This window comes from Protopterus annectens, chromosome 9.part0, assembly GCF_019279795.1.
Source record: "Protopterus annectens isolate FY-2018-M chromosome 9.part0, PAN1.0, whole genome shotgun sequence".
NCBI classification, from domain to species: Eukaryota; Metazoa; Chordata; order Ceratodontiformes; family Protopteridae; genus Protopterus; species Protopterus annectens.
The window spans coordinates 1623220862-1623237573 of NC_056743.1; positions in this window are offsets into that span (position 1 = coordinate 1623220862).

Here is a 16712-nt window from a genome sequence, read left to right on the forward strand (position 1 = left end):
ACGGAAAAAGCGCTTTTGCTAAAGTGTGTTTTAAAAAAACACTAAATCTACTTTTAAGCAGGGGGACAAGCCCCCCTGCACCACCCATGTGGGGGGGGGGGCTGCACCCCCACAACCCCTGATCGCACTACAGTGGGGAAAAGGGAATTTTCCCTTATCCGCACCATAGTACGACCAGCACAACAGGCACACTTATGTGAAAATTCTGCTTCAGTGAAAAGCATTTTCTTTTAAGTATGCCCGCCCATTCGCAATTTGGTAAAATGTGCATTCATGCAAGAGTCCTAGACCTATGTATATATGTATCTATATGTGTATGTATATATATATATATATATATATATAGAGAGAGAGAGAGAGAGAGAGTGAGAGTAAAAGAGAAAATTTATATATATATATATATATATATATATATATATATATACACATATATATATGTATGTAGTCTATCAATCAAAACCCAGTGAATCAAGACTTCCATGATGCCTGCACACAGATCAACACCTTGATTTCAGTTCTCCCAGTGGGAAAAAAGAAACTGAGAGATAAGGGCCAGAAACTCAACAAGTTTTAGTAAATTTGGTTACTGGCTAGTAAGTACACTGCCTGGAAACCAGCAAAGAAGAAACTTAGGGAGATGAAAAGAAAATCAATAGACAGGTGAAAAGACTGACAGAGAAGAATCCTATAGCTGTTGAGCAAAAAGCAGTTCAAGCTCCAGCTTTGGTGTAAGGCATGGCTTCCAGTAGTCTAGAGGAAAGGATACATAAAATGTTCTCAGAGCTGATTAAAATAAACAAAACACTGAAGGAGTATATAAACTTAAATAACAAAAGGAAGAAAAAATGGTAGGAGCTTTAAAGAGCTATACAGATGAAGTGCTAAAACTGCAAAAATCAGGATAAAATGAAGAAAAGGCTGTCTGAGCATGGGACTGCTCAAGAAGAGCTGTTTCAAAAAATGGTAGAGTTAGAGGACAGAGTACACAGGGAAATATTGAGATTTTCTGCTGAACCAGGCAAACTGGAAGGGACAAACTGTCTTAATTTTATAAAATCACAAGTAAGCAACTAGACTGGTATTCCACTGCAGAATTTGATAACTGAAAGGACACCTCATGCCTATGCTTCAAACCTGGCCATGAGAAAACAGCCAAGATCTGTATTAGTAAAGATACAACCATACCAGCAGAAAGAATTGATCCTGACAAACCTGGGACAAAAGGGCAAATATTAAAAATTAGAGACAATAGAGTGTTTGTGGAAAATGTTATTCATTATACAGAAGAGAAGTAAATTTATCCCAGTAATCAGGAATGCTGAGACACAGGTATGAGATTAAAAACTAGCTGTCTTTTGAATATTTCTTCCTGGAGGATCGAAGTAATTGTTTGATTTAGAAGAGGCTAAGGAGGAAATACAAATGTTTGTCCAACAAAAAGTGAGCCATCAAACAGAAGGAGACTCTTTTTCTAGTTATTCTAATAATAACGCTTATAGAGAGACTTTGCAAGTGAAATCTTTTCCAGTGTTCCAAAGGAAAATGTTTGTGAGGTAAAAAAAAAAACACTGGAGCCAACTAGAAGAATTGGGAGTACCTTGGACATGAACCAAAGTCTGCGAATGAAAGATGGAGATGAACATGAAGAAGACCAGCAATACTGAAATTAGTGAATAAATGTGAGACTACAAAGCATGAATCATATTTGTGAAATATGGCTTTACAGAAAATATGGAAAGACTGGATTTTTGTTGAGTTTGTTAAACTTGTATGGGAATGAAACACATATACCCCACTTCATGTCATAAATGTTTGGAAGGACAGTGAAGGGAAAGAGGTGGAAGAAAAAAAGTGACTGTAAGTAAAACAAGTTTTGTTTTTAACAGTATTTGTATGGGACATTTCATGATATAAATTGCATGTTGTATGCAGTAAATATTTTTAGTTATTGTATGTGATAAAGATATGAATCAAACAATGTCCTTTTTCTTTTTATTTTTTAGCTTTAAGAAATGTAGACATTACAGTGTAAAAGGAGACGTAAAGCTCAGGCAAAGCATGTTTAGGTTACTATGTTGAAATCTTGACTTGTCGAGGTGGTGGATGTGGGTGTAATAGTTCATAAATTGTAATATATGTAGAGTTGATATGTTCTCTCTTTTGCATAGTTGAATGTCTTTAGCTTAATCTAATAATAAGTTTTATGGTTAAGCAAATACATAAGAGGGCACCAAATGGAATAAGTTTTTCTTTGGCAAATAAATGTTCAATGTAAGTTGAGAGGCTTCCAAAGCTGTACATTTGGTACTTGTGTTTCCATGGAGATAAGGACAAGCTGAATATAGGGGTGAGCAATAAAATCCAGAATACTTTTTTAAGGATAAAGGATAATGTTTTCTGAAAGCATATAAGCTGTTTTTCTTATTTGGGTGGGGAATGAAGATAAAACATGAATCGAGAGTAATTAGTATAAGTAGGAGCACAGGCTGTAATGTGTTTTAGCATGGATAAACTTAATGTTAGGTTAAGTTATGTCTGTGTGTGCAGCTGTCTAAATATGTTAATATGTACTGTGTTTACAGTAACTTATAAAATTGGGTTTCAGCTAGAATCTAATAGCTTCTATTACTGTAAAGGTTAGTTTGTGCCAAGCATTTACCATTTACACTTTTTTCAGATAACACATGGTCAAAGATCTATGAACATTTGTTTGATCTGTGAAGATATTAGTCAATTCTGTGAAAAGACTCAGGCTGCAACCATTGGAAGTGAGAGTACAAAATTCCACATCTTCATTGGATTGAATATATTACACAGTTTATGGTGCGACAGAAGTTGGTTGATCTGTGGAGGCAGAGCTGTGGCTAAGCCAGTTGTCACATTGGACAAATCTCCTCCCCTTCAACTCAGAGAAGAGGACCATAAAATATTCTTCTGCTTAAGGAACAATACATAAATAAAATATGATAAAAAAGTTCCCTACACTTTTCCATAATAATAGCAACATAATAAGTCTTTAGGAAACTCTACCAAACAGCATTGCTACAGCTCATAAAACACACACACACACACACACACACACACACACACACACACACACACACACACACACATGCGTGCAAACACACTCCAACATGTAAGAACATCACTGAAATAAAATCATTTAAACAGCAGGGATCTCAGTTGTGGCTACCTAAATGACTATCAAAACAGCAGCTGCATCCAGCCATTTAGAAGCTCTCACACCACTGATGTCCAGGGACTGATTGATTCTTCTACCATGCAGATCATGCCACCTCACTGCTTCCACCCATGGTAGTTGCCAGCCAGGTTGGAATATACTTTTTCTTCATTACCTTTCTCTGATCAATAACATCTTTACGTTATTTTCTTATCCAAAAAATTCCAGTCATAGAAGATACTCCATGTCACATTGGTTATCAGACAAATGCTGGCTTTTCTGAGATCTACAATTCTGATATTCTGACATAATCAAACAGTTCTGCTTGGCACCAAATGTCATGCCATGAAGACTGCTACATTTTATGTGCTAGATACACGATTAGTGCAAGAAATAGTAGATTATCAATAAAAGCAACCTGACAAGCCATTAATGGTGTGACTATAGATCTATCCATTGATTACCAAAAGTAAAAATCCCTTTGCTTATTTTTAATTGCTGTTCTTTTGCTGATCTGGTTAGTCCCACTAGGCTAGCAACTTCTTTTTCAGGGGAGACCCAAGGTTATGTTTATACTGTTAGAAGAAATTTGGCCAGGGCATCTGGGAACTTCCCCTACTCTTGGCAGTAGGGAGAAGAGATTGGGTTTTACACACATCCTGAATTTCTGTTCCCATTCCAGGCACTGAGGCTGCCTGGAGGAACAGGAGGAAAACATGGCTGCTGAGAGCCTAAGCAATTTTGAAATTAAATGTGTTGGAAATGAAGAAAAAATGGTAGAATCACTACCAGAACTGTTTTCTTTTGATGTAGGACCAGAGAAAATGGTATTTGCTGATGGTGAGGAGATCAAGAAGCAGATGGAACTAAATGCAGTGATGGAGATGGATTCAGAAGGAAATTGTCAGGAAAAACTTGTTTGAAGTGGCAGAAATGACAGAAAAAAGTGCTATTTCAACCCTCTAGTGGCAAGGGTTGCAGGATGAGTATCTGGAAGAGCTAATTAACAAGAGTGAGCTGGAAAGTGGAGATGCTGTATCCTGGAGTGACATTAAAGAAAAATGGAAGAAAGAGAAAAAGTGAAGGAAAAGGAGACAGAGAAGGTTCTGGAAAAAAGTCATATTCTCAAACGGTGGAAAAAGGAGCTAAGGAGAAGACGGAGATGAATAAAAATATGTTGTTCAGGTCAGCAGATAAAAAAGAAAAAGGCCTGGACAGATATGAGGTATGGGGCAATGTTATTGCACCTCTGGGTTTAAAAGTTGAAGAGGTAAGAACTTTCATTTTAATTAACAACAACAAAAAAAATTGTGACTTTTTTTTGAAACTGGTCAGGCTATGGAAAACTTTTTGGGAGGCCTATGAAAAAAAGAAAGCAGACTTTCCATGGTCAGAATATGTGGTGCAGGGCCTTTTCAGTCAAAAAAAAGAATTTGGTTTCAGCTTAGAACTGACGTGGAAGCAAAAAAATGGAGTGAATAATTGTTAACAATATTTAAAGAAGTACTGGACACTACTAAAATTTATGATGAAAGAGGATTATGGAGTGGGGTTGGGGATGTGGGAAATTTTTGAAAATGGAATATGTAATACAAATAATTAATATTATGAATGTGCATGGTAACAGAGGTTTTGTAAGGTACAGAAGATAACCAAAGCTTTTATTTTGTGAAAAATTGATAATTTAATTAATTAATGTGACAAAAAAGATGTTATTTATGTGGTCAGACTTGCCATAATGCAAATAAATGTGAAAGGAAATGTAAGAAATGTGGAAATGCAGGATATTCATGGTTAGAATGTGAAGTAGAAATTCAAGAAAATGAAAATGAAGATGAAATTATACAAGAAAAAAGTTAAAAAATGTGCGTGAACACATGACATTTGTAGGAAAAAACATAGAACTGATATTTCATTTTAAGGGGAAAGACAAAGAATAAGAGACAGCTGAAACAAGTGGACAAGAGTCAAAATAACATAATAAAAGGCAAAAAAATCAACAAGTAATAGAGTTAGGGAAAAATGTAAAAATATAATGGTCAAAGAAGACTGTTCTATAAAGCTGAAAATATTTGCTTTGAATGTGAACAGTATGAAGAATATTAAAAGAAGAATTAGTATTTTACAATGGTGTGCTGCATTAGATGCTCAAGTAATAGTGTTAGAAGACATTAGAATGTTAACAGAAGAAGAAAGATTACAAACAGAAAAACTTTTGAATGGTATTGTTATTTGGAATATAGCAAAGAAATATGCCCAGGGAAGATCACTACATAATCTCGAAATGTTGGAATACCGAATTCCAAAATCTCGAGACTATACAGCCGAAACCCCTAAATACCAAAAGACCAGAAGTGCAAAATTCAAAATCCTGATGTTCGGAGATATTGAAGTAGCGCTTCTGGTGTTGCAGTTTGTTGATGGATAGGTGAAAGTTCAGGTAAGTATCTATGTGTAAGTATGTTGGTTAGGGGCTTTAGTATGTGTCAGTGTGTGTTGTGACTGTGATGTGTGAGGGACTGTAAAATGTGTGGGTGTGAGTTTCCCTTGTGTGTCTGTGCGAGCTCGGAGTTAGTATATTTAAGTAGGGGTGTGTGTATGTGTGTGTGTGTGGGGGGGGCAAGCCCCCCTTCTTATCTGTAGTATAGGATGATATGTTTGATTGTGGGGAGAAGTTGTGTGTATGTGAATGTGTATGCTGTATGTTTGTTGTACATTCAGGATTTTGAATTTCACGTTTCTGGTCTTTAGGCATTTAGGGGTTTAGGTTACATAGTCTCGAGATTTTGAAATTCGATATTTCAAAATTTCAAGATTTTGTAGTGAACTCGCTCAGATATATGTATATTATGTCAAGAAAATATGGCCACCTCCAACCCACCTTCTCTATCACCTCACAAAATAATGTAGATATCATCACTAAACTTCTACGTGTCATCATAGATAACCAACGGAAATTCCACCATCTATATATATATATATATATATATATATATATATATAGTGGAATTTCAGTTATATATATTTTGTGAGGTGTATATATATATATATATATATATATATATCTTGGATGGCTGGGGTGCCTTCTGTGCAGAGTTTTCATGTCATCCCTTCATCCATGCGGGTTTCATCTGGATGGTCCAGTTTCCTCCCATGTTACAAAGACATGCATCTGGAGCATTTCTCCCGGGGCCTCCACTGAAAATTGTCTTTGTTCCAAGTCAGACTTTCCCGGTAAACAAATGTTAAATAAATAAAATAAAAAATAAATATCTATCTCTATCTATAATATACAGATATATCTGTGTGTGTGTGTGTGTGTGTGTGTGTGTGTGTATATATATATATATATATATATATATATATACTAGGATTACTCTATAAAAATAAAAAAATCCTCACTCATTTCCTCACTCAAAACTCCAGAGTCTCAATAGCTCTTTCCTAACTTCTCCCAAGTCTCCTCTATGGTTCACAACTCCTTACTAACCTACAGACCACCCTACAAACCAAACTTGAAAGCACCTACAACAAAGTTGCCTGGTTTGCAGCTTACCAACCACCTAACTTGCATCACTGTTGCTCACTCTCTGCATTAAACTGGCCACAGTTCTCCCAACAACTACAGCTCTCTCAACTATCTGTCATATATTCCATTCTCTATAAACCCATCACCTAGCCTAGCATCTCCTTCCTGGTCTGTCTATATACTCCAGCTAGTAACCTCAGAAGCTCCAAAGAACATCAGCATGAAATTTTTAAGCCCAAAAAATCCATTGGCCAAAACCTATATAGCTACTCCCCTGCACTAAATTGGCAAAGCTTCACCCACACCTCAGTAAAATAACCACTACATACCAATTCAAAAAGCAATACCTTCACAATATCCACTCAACCTGGAATTGGAAAAGCTAACTCCAAATGCTTTTCTAAGCATACCCACTCTGTCTAATTACTCCATTATCCCTATCTACCCTTTCTACTGTACTACATCCTACCTCCTTCAAACCCCTTGACTACTTTCTACTCCCACCTTCATGTCCCATCCTCCTCTTCTTCTCTAGATCTTATTATTATATCCCTCCCAGTTCAACTACCTCTACTATGCAAATATGATACTAACCTATAAATTGCCTCAGCAACTGTTAAGTATACTCGCAAAACTCATTCAGTACTATATATTCTAAATCTTTCTTCAATTGGTCTTAACTCAAGCTTTTTACAGGGTGACATCTACATAGCTTATCTACTGGCCTACCAACTGCTATGTAACATAGCAATCTCCATGTAACCTTGCTGAGAAGTATATATAATTTATCCTACTGCATTTAGCAAGCTTGTACTATGTAATTCGCTTTATCCAAATCTCAGCATCCTCCCACTGTAACCACACTGAGAATTGTAAATAGTTCATTCTACTGCATTTATGAAGCTTGTACTGTGCAACTTATTTTATTGTACTCACTTTAAGTACTCCTTAGGTTGTTGTAATTTTTCTTTAATATACTCAGTTTTTGTACTCTAGATATTGCTTGCTTGTTTGTAAGTAGTTATCTGTACTCTTGTGGAGCTTTTCTCCTTGGGCCTCTGCTGAAAAAGGGCTTATGCTCAGTCAGACACTCCCAGTAAACAAATATCAAATAAAATAATAAAAATAAATACTAGATACTACAATAGAAGAACTGGGTTGGATAACAATAGTGGATATAAGATGGAACAATGTGTATATAGTCTAATAGCTTTGTATGCATATGTAACAAAAAAGAAAGAGGAAACAATGTTTAAAAGTATACCTAATTATGCCTGTGTTAACATGGATGTAATAATGGCAGGTGACATTAATTGTAACTTGAGAAATAAAAACAATAGTTGTGATGTTAAAATGATTGCTGAAATTCTGAAAAGTGGAAAATTAAAAATATGGGAAAATAAACACTAGACTTATAAAAGAAATGAAGTTAAGACAGAAATTGATTATTTTTATATCAGAAGATATAAAAATTGCACAAAAAGGATTCAAATATACTGGGGTTACTGAGCATGTGACAATTTGGATAAGGGTTCATGAAAATGAGGAATATATCAAAATAAGAAAAGGCATAAAAAAAGTAAATGAAAAAGAGTTAGAATCAGGAAAAAGAAAATAAATTATAGAATTATGGCAACAACATATTAGTATAAGAGTTTTATGGAAATTGGACAATATGATGGATTCAATTTAAAAAGAATACAAAAAAGTATTTTAGAATGCATAGGAAAGAAAAAAATAGAATATAAAATATTAAGTCAAAATGTTAAAAGGGTTAATACAGATGAGAAATCACTTAATAAAAAAGAAAAAAAAATATATAGAAGAAATCAGGACAAGGTTAATAAACTGTTATATAAAGAAAAATATTATTTGCAATGAAAAAGGAAGTAGCACCATACTTATTTAAGATAGTAAAAGGAGGAAAGATAACAAGAGAATTAAAGAATAAAGAAGGGAAACAAGTTAAAGAACAAGGAGAGGTATATGAAATAATTAAATAATATGTATTAGGTTTATATAGTAAAACAATAAGTTAACATAGAACAAATGTACAGTGGGAGAAAATAAATAAGGAAGATTATGAATATTTAGAGAGAAAAATAACTATAAATGAGTTGAATGTAATCATGAAAGATATTAACATTAATTCAGCTACAGGTTTGGAAAGAATTGAATATAGTATGTATGACTGGCAAAATATTATGTTTATGGAAGTAATGAATGAGTGGTTAGAACAAGTAATTAAGTATAAAGAAATTTGCACAGGTGTGATAAAATTTATATTAATGAAAGGAAATAAAGATGAAATTAAAAAAAAAACAGAGACCAATTGCACTAAATAGCACAAATTATAAAATTTTCATGAGACTAGTAACTAAAAGATTACAATGGAAAATTGCAGAAAGATTACTTGATCAGAATTTTTTTGAGAGAAAAGGAAACAGGAATCAAGACCTTTTGTGGATAGTAAGGGAAGTAAACAGAACAAAAATGGCTTTGCAGATAAAAAAGTACATCCAGAAGCTGTTTTTAAAACCTTTAATGTAAGCGCTTTCATCAGAAACAGTGCTCTAACTTATTCAGACAAACAAAGACAACCATAGCAAGCTTTAAATACTAAACCAATTAATTAACCCATTATGTAATCTATTATTTAATGTTACAGTCCTCTATAAATGCATAAATTACAAAAAATCCATTTCTTATTTAAGCATTATTAAAGCATTATTAAAACCTTTTATAAAAATGTAAATATGTATATTGAAAACAGTTAATAAAACTATAAATCAATATGGATACTAAAAATGCATTATATACACAAAAATGTGTAGAAAAGCCCTTGTATGTAAGCCGTAAATAAGAAGTTAATATTATCATAAATGTTATTTATGAGTAACATAATAGCTTAGTAATTTAATGAACAACATATGTATGTCTATCAATACTTTCTTTAACAGTATGTCTTAAAAAGGAGTTTATTTTAAAAAGGGTTTATTTTAAAAGCTGTTATCTAGCAAGTGCTTTAAGCTTTAGGATGCATTTTAAAGATACATATTTATTCAGGCCCGGTGGAATATATGCTGAGGTATGAACTTGCCACATAAGCTCCTTTTCCTCCAATTTTAATTCCCATGGACCACCTCTCATATCTTGTACCACCTGTTCTAATACTGCAAAATGAAAACGATGTGTTGGGTTTTCAATAATATGTTTGGCCAGTGCATTTGTAATCATTTTCTTACCTATACTACACTGATTATACGTTGTTTGATCTTTCTTTCTGTTTTTCCTATATAGTATGCATTACATAATCCACATATGGCCACATATACCACTCCTTTAGAATGGCAATTGTATCTGTCTCTAATAGTGTAATTCTTGCCTATAATATTCAATCTATTACCTGTTTTTATGAATTTACACTGTGCACAACAACTGCATTTACTCATTCCAGTATTAATTTTTTATGCTTTTTCTGACTTTCTAATAAGCATTTAATATTGGGTCCACTTCTATGGGTTAACCTGGTGTCTAGGCCCAACACTTTATTTAAATTGCTGTCCGCAGCAATTATACCCCAATTTTTAATTATGATGTTCCTAATAAATGCAGCATCCATAGAATAAGTAATTAAAAAAGTGTTTCCAATATTGGGCGTGCTACCATTTTTACTTACAGTTTGCATAGTATTGTCATATTGATATACATCATAACCTTTCTGAAGTATAGGTTTGAAATACCCTAATATTCATTTAGAATTAACTTCCTGAAAAATACGATTAAGAAAATTCACTGGATACCCTCGCGGTAAGAAAATAGTGGTTAAAAGTTCACATTCAGCTCTATAATCATCATTATCTGCCACCATTCTTACAGCTCTAACCACTTGCCCCTTCACCTCTGCCTTCTTTTGGTAATGTGGGTGACTACTTGTAAAATGCAAAAATGCATTTGAATATGTAGGCTTGCGGTATATAGTACTCCTATATCTATTATGGACTACATCTTTAGTTAATCTGACATCTAAAAAATTGATGGATTCCACTCCTATTTGAAAAGTAAATTCCAGGAAATTAGTCATCTGAGTCATAGTTTCAATAAAAGTCTCAATAATAGCTATTTCTCCCTCCCATATAAAACACGCCATCCTGGTATCTAGTATACCAAATCACATGGGTCTTGAAAAGGGGGTTATTGAATAGCAATGTTCTCTCCCAATATGCCATGGCACAGTTCACGAAACTCCCTACACAGGGAGAACCCATCGTGACCCCTGTTTTTTTGTAAATATATGTCACCATTGAAACACATATAGTTATTCAATAGAACTATATCAAGGAGAGTTTCAACCACATAGATGTCATTCTCATCCATGCCTTTAATGGTTAAAAACTCACTAACCCATTCAACTCCCAGTTTGTGAGGGATGACCATATAAAGGCCCTTTATGTCAACTGTTAAAAAGATGTAGTCATTTTTAAATTCAAGATTATTAATGTTATCTAGAAAGCTCCAAGAGTCATGACAGATTTGAGGTTTGCTTTTAATAAATGGTTTTAATTTATGATCAATGAACTTAGCACTAGCATAGGTAACAGACCCTTGCCCATCAACTATCAGTCTGAATGGGGGGTTCCTACTATTTTTATGAATCTTTGGAGACCCAAAAAGAGCTGGGATTCTTGGGGCCAACTTCAGCAAGTAATGATATGTATCTATATCAATACTACCCTCCAAAAATAAATCCTGCAGTATAACATTAATTCTTCGATAAGCTCAGTGCACTTCATTGATACTAACATTCTCATACACGTTTGTGTCTAAATATTCAGACATTTTATTAATATAATCACTTGTATTCATAAACACCAAACCCCCACATTTATCTGGCTTCATTACTCTACTATTGAAAACATTTAATAAATTAATTACTTCCAATTCTTCTTCAGAAATATTCTTGTGTAGATCTTTAGAGTTTCACTGATAAAACAAGTTGTTATTTAATGCTCTAAAATCAACCTCACACATTTTTTTCAAATGTTGCTAAAGGTTCGTTCAATGGCAGATTAAACAAACTGGAAACCCTCAGAGTATTGGTAAGAGATACATTTATACCCATTAAAACAGTAAGATTCAATTTACACACAAATAACTTTGTCAATGATAGTTTTTACAAAGTCCGCTCTCCTATCAGGTACATAGGAGAGTCCTTTAACAAGTGTTTTGACCATAATATCAATTATGGTCACGGAGGTAAAATTATAATTTTTAAAGTCTCCCTCCACACTTACATGTATTTGTGTAACAGGTTGGCCATGTTTATTCATCTCCTCCATCTGTTCTGTCATTTCCTTCCCTGGGCTTGGTTCGTGTTGTTCTGCTGGTTCCGTTGGTTTCGCTGGTTCCCTCGAGCCATCTGAAAACCCTGCTGTCCAATACCATTATTAATGTTGTTGCCTACCTCACTTTGTTCATTATAATGGTTAAACTGAATTTTGTTTTGTGCATTGTTTTGAATTCTTTCACTACGTCTCAGGGTAGCTGGCCCAACTTGAGCATTAACATAGTCTTCAGCTTCACTAACTTGATTGTCGCTATTAGCGTCATCAAGTGGGTGTTGGTTGATAAAGTTAGTTTGATTGGTTAAATGCGCTGGAACTTCTAGAGGTGGTGGGTAGGCGTTGCCTTTGGAATAATCACTGACATCACAACTGATTTTTTTCTTTTTAAAGAAAGATCAAGCAACATATATACGAACATCAGTATAGTATAGGTTAGAAAATTATTACAAATGCACTAGCCAAACATATTATTGAAAACTCAACACATAATTTTCAGTTTGCTGTATTAGAACAGGTGGTACAAGATATGAGAGGTGGTCTGTGGGAATTAAAATTGGAGGAAAAGGAGCTTATGTGGCAAGTTCGTACCTCAGCATATATTCCACCGGGCCTGAATGAATATGTATCTTTAAAATGCATCCTAAAGCTTAAAGCACTTGCTAGATAACAGCTTTTAAAATAGACCCCTTTTTTTCGAAATACTGTTAATTAAAGAAAGTATTGATAGACATACATATGTTGTTCATTAAATTACTAAGTTATTATGTTACTCATAACATTTATAATAATATTAACTTCTTATTTACGGCTTACATACATGGGATTTCTATACATTTTTGTGTATATAATGTGTTTTTAGTATCCATATTGATTTATGATTTTATTAACTGTTTTCAATATACATATTTACATTTTTATAAAAGGTTTTAATAATGCTTTAATAATGCTTAAATAAGAAATGGATTTTATGTAATTCATGCATTTATAGAGGACTGTAACTTTAAATAATAGATTACATAATGGGTTAATTAACTAATTGGTTTAGTATTTAAAGCTTGCTATGGTTGTCTTTGTTTGTCTGAAGAAGTTAGAGCACTGTTTCTGATGAAAGGGCTTACATTAAAGGTTTTAAAAACAGCTTCTGGATTCACTCTTTTATCTGCAAAGCCATTTTTTGTTATTTTTAGTAGTTTATTTGTTTTTGGTTTGGTTGGATAGTAAGGGAAGTAATTCATGATATTATTAATAAAAACGTCATATGATAATATTCAGTATAAAGCATTATGGGGATTTTATAAGCATATAACAGCTGTGAAAAAAAGTAATTAAATCAATATATGAAAAGAATTATGTGATAGTAAACATAAATGGTTGGATTGTGGAAAATTTGAAAATAAAGTGTGGTATAAAACAAGGATGTCCTGCAAGTAGTATGATATTTGCCATAATCATGAACACAGTAGTATGGAAGTTAATAAAAGGTCAAGTAAGGGAGGATATAGAATGATGGAGAAAATACAGTTGCCAATAGTGCATATTTATGCTGATGATATTGTAGTAATAGCAAAAGATAAAGCATGGATGGAAAAATCATAGAGAAAAGTACACAGTTGAAGGAAATTGATTTCAGCATAAATTTATTTATTTTATTTTACATTTGTTGACCGGGATAGTCTAACTGAATTTATGTCCATTTTCAGGAGAGTCCTGGGAGATAAGTTCCAAGAGATTACTAGACTACTAACATACAGGTATTAGTTGCTATACAGTTAAATACTACACATTTTAAACAGTTCAGGAATCTTCACAATTTATACAAAAAAAAACATGTTACAAGCATTAGATAAGATATTTTAGACTTTATGTACAAGACTGCATTAGTAACTAGAAAGTAATTGTTAAACACATACATACTTCAAGTTAAACAGTTCAGCAATGCTCACAATTTAAACAATGCTTATTGCCTGCCTTAGGTAGGATGCTTTAGAATTATATGCAGAAGAATTTAACTAGGTATTTTAAATTATCTCTATTAGGATAAGATATGTTTTTGCCAAGGATAGGCCTTGATCTAAAAAGACACAGATAGAGCAGGAATTAGTTCTTAAGAGAGGTTATTTGGGATATAGTATGAGATTAGTCTGGATTTGTACAGGGACATAACCAATGGGTTTTAAGATAGAGTTTCAGATTGTGTTTAAAAAGTGTAAATGAAGATAGTGATGTAAGTTCATGGGGAAGTTGGTTCCAATACTTTCCAACTGCATTTGAGAACAGAGTATCTCCTGCCATGTTATTAGATTTACATGTTGATGCAAGTAGTTTATTAGATGAGCATAAAGTTGAAAGGTTCTTATATTGGGTAATGAGACTAGCAAGTATTGGGGTATTGGTAGGTTGGAAAAGGGTTTTGTGCGCAATGGTGTGTTGTTTAAAGTGAATCTGATTCAGAAGCTCTAACCAGCCTAATTGTTTCAGGTTATGGCAGTGATGGGTCCTAAAGGAGGAAGCAGTCACAAATCTGGCAATGCTATTGTAAGCATTGTCTAGCTTGTTAAGGTTATTTTTTGACAAGTTAGTATATATGGAAGAAGCATATAGAAGTGTGGAGATAAGGTGGGAAAAGGCAATGGCGGTTCTGGCTAGTGGGGAGAGAATGGGTTTTATCCTATAGAGGGAGCCTAGTTTCCTGTTGACAGTTTTTATGGTATTGTTGATATGGGTTTCAAAGTTCAGGTTGTTATCAATGGTTACCCCTAGAAGTTTAGTTGTTGGATTGGGAGATATGAGTGTACCATTATTGGATAAGACTGAAAAGTTCATTGGGAGTGATTTAAGGGTAGGAGTGAAGAGGAGGAGTTGTTTTGTTTGGGGGGGGGGGGTTCAAGAGGAGGCAGCATTGTAAAAAACAGTTTTCGGTTTTATTGAAAATTTTCTGAGTTAGAGTCTGTAGTTGGGATTGAGATTTAGCTGAGCAGATTATTGTCGAATCATCTGCGTATTGTACACAGTTAGTTAAAGGAATAGCTAGGTTGAGGTCATTGATAAATATTGAGAAAAGGAGGGGGCCCAATATAGAGCCCTGAGGAACACCTAGGTTAACTGGGAGATGGAATGAGAGGTTGTTGTCCTATAGCACTGCCTGCTGTCTATTATCAAGGCAGGACTGGAACCATTTTATAGTCTTTGTGTCCAGAGAGAAGGATTTTAGAATATTGAGAAGTAAGAGGTGGTTGACCGTGTTGAATGCTTTTGAAAGGTCGATGAAAAGTGCTGAAAAGAGAAGATTGTTATTACAGTTTTTATTGATGCTGTCAGTGAAGGATAGGAGTGCAGTTGTTGTAATGTTGAAAGGCCTGAAGCCATGTTGAGATTTGGCCAGTAAATTGTTCTGGAGTAGGTGGTCTAGTAACTGTCTGTGGATGCACTTTTCCATTATTTTAGCTAATGGGGAAAGTAGTAGTGCTATGGGACGATAGTTAGAATATTCTATGGAGTTTCCACCCTTGTGTAGGGGGATAATGTAGGAGATTTTCCAGATGGTGGGAATAGTGCTTTCTTGTATGGTTCTATTTATCAGCAATGATACAGGATAAGCTATGATTTTGGCTGCCTTTTGCAGGTATTCAGCAGGTAGCTGGTCAGCTGAGGGGGTAGTAGGTTTTAGTTTACTTAAGAGGTTGCAGATGAGGGAAGTTGGGACAGGTTGCAGGTTTAGAGATGGGAGAGAGTTAGTAGTATTGGTTGGAGGGGCAGAGCTATAGGCTGTTAGTTGATTAGCAAGTTTTTGGATGGTCTCAGTGAAGAAGATATTAAAAGCATTAGCAGTTTGCTTTGGATTGTCAGAATTTGATTTTATAGGGTGTGGTGTTGCGGATCGGCCTGTTTGAAGTAGACTGTTTATGCTAGCCCAGAACTTTTGTGGATTATTTTGGTTGGTCTGTTGGAGGTGTAAGTAAAATTTTTTTTTTATCTTCGAGTATAGCTTTATTAGTCTCATTTCTTTTTTGCCTGAATTGTTGTTGGTCTATGGGGTTTTAGTTGTTCTCCATAGTGCCCAAACTTTATTTCTCTGTTGAATTTTCTGCCTGGTTTTCTTTGTAAGTCATGGGGCTGGTTTAGATTTAATTTTGATGGAACGCTTTGGTGCATGGTGGTTAAGGATTGTTAAGAATTTTGAGTTAAAGTAGTTTGTTGCTTCATCAAGTGGGAGGTATTTTATAGTTGACCAATCACATTCTTTTAGTTCAACTTGGAATTTATTGGGGTTAAAGTTTCTATTGCTTCTTATTGTTTCATATATGGTTGGGATGTGTGAGCTCAACCTTTGCCTGATTATGTAAGTGAGAGAATGGTCACTTACATCATCAGGAAGGGTCCCTACATTATAGAGTTGTTGGTGATTATTTATTAGAATCCAGTCTAGGATGGATTCTTTGTTATTGGGTTTATTAATTCTGGTTGGGGAGTTAATTGTTTGTGAGAAGCCATTAAGGTTAATATGGGAGGTTGGTGATTCAGTAGAACAGTCCTTCCAGTCTATATTAAAGTCTCCAAGAATTATTGTCTCTTGGAGAAATTTTGTGGAGAGTTCAGCAAGGATACCTTCCAGAGTGGTGATGTTGTTACCAGAGGGCAAGTAGATACATATTATATT